The sequence below is a fragment of the Lepisosteus platostomus genome, chromosome 15 (assembly GCF_059453375.1).
Source record: "Lepisosteus platostomus isolate fLepPlt1 chromosome 15, fLepPlt1.hap1, whole genome shotgun sequence".
NCBI lineage: Eukaryota > Metazoa > Chordata > Actinopteri > Semionotiformes > Lepisosteidae > Lepisosteus > Lepisosteus platostomus.
Window position 1 is genome coordinate 2,481,684 of NC_142625.1, and position 1,323 is coordinate 2,483,006.

The window sequence follows — 1,323 nt, forward strand, 5'->3', positions numbered from 1 at the left end:
TAGTATTAGAAAATATTTTCTATGGTCTGCCCGATGCGCCCAAACCAAGGACGATGTGAAGAGAAGAGATCAGGAAATATACTGGAGAGTTTGTAACAAATTGAAACTGCAAATTAAAAGAGACATTTTACGATGGACATTCCACGCAGCAAAGGATAAGTGGAAGGGTTTAATTTCTTTACTTCCTGTCTCAGATGTACATTGATTGGTTTTGCTTGTTTTCTATATAATGATTTTGGTTTATGACTGGTTTTGTATTTTCATAATAAAACACAAAAAAATCTGTTCTTATCAGTTTAATATCTGATACGTCCCCCATCGGGGGACCACATATTAAACGGATTTTGGAACAGGGAGCTGGATCAGGAGCTTGCTCCGTCCTCTCCACGCATCGGCCCGGTATTGCAGCGCCTCCGGGAGCAGTGCACCACCTTTTCTCAGCAGTGAAAAGACAGACGTAGCTAGCAAGCAAGCAAGCAAGCAAGCAAGCAAGCAAGCGAGCAAGCGAGGTGGACTGGAGCTCCTTCTCTGGTCTCATCTCTCATCCATCTGTGTGTCTGTCTGTCTTGCTCTCCCCCTCCCCGTCTCCATCCCCGTGCTCCCTCTGTGCACTTTCCTGCGTCTCGACTCTCGGCAAGCAGGCCGGCCCCCTTTTCGGCTCCCGTGCGTTTTCCCTCCAAAAAACTTTTTTCAGCCTTTTCCCAGGGAGGCAGGCGTGGCGTGGCGTGGCGTGTGTGTCCGTCCCCGCAGGCGAGCCCCTTTCGACAGCTGGGCGTTTTCCCTCCAGAAAACGTAGTATATTCTTTTTTTTCCAGCAGGCAGGCAGGCAGGCAGGCGTGTGTGTGCGCGCGTCCCCGTCCCTCCCTCCCAAGAGAGCTGCCCCTTGCCTCTGCCCGCAGGTGCTGGCGCTCGGCTTTCGCTTGCAGCTGGTTGGGCACAGCTGCTGCCGGTGGGAGGGGCCTAAGCTAAGGAGGCCGGGTGGCTGGCGCCCCCTGCGGCCGCGGTCATTGTTGGGCCGTTGACAGAAGATCAAAGAGCAGGGCCCCTGCCCGGGACTGGCAGGAAGGCAGGCAAGAGAGGGGGAGCAGAGTCTGGCGGCAGGCCCTGGCTGCAGGGAGGCCGGCAGCTGTGCGGGTCCCGGGCTCCAGAGGAGTCGGCCTGCGCCCTTGTGCGCCAGCGGAACGCACGCGCGTCGGTCCGCGCCTTTGTGGGCATTGCTTCTCGGCCTTTTGGCTAAGGTCAGGGGTCGAGGGAGGGAGAATATTGAGAGGACAACACTCTTTTACCAAGGACACGGTTGGATTGCTTCGTTTTGGACCCCGG

At 55.5% G+C, this 1,323-nt stretch overlaps 1 non-coding gene across 1 annotated transcript; it reads left to right on the top strand.

Moving 5' to 3' along the window:
- Positions 1-242: 242 nt before the first annotated feature.
- Positions 243-433, top strand: LOC148647654 (U2 spliceosomal RNA). Its single transcript, XR_015927152.1, has one exon. It is a non-coding gene; the product is annotated as a U2 spliceosomal RNA (small nuclear RNA).
- Positions 434-1,323: the final 890 nt, after the last annotated feature.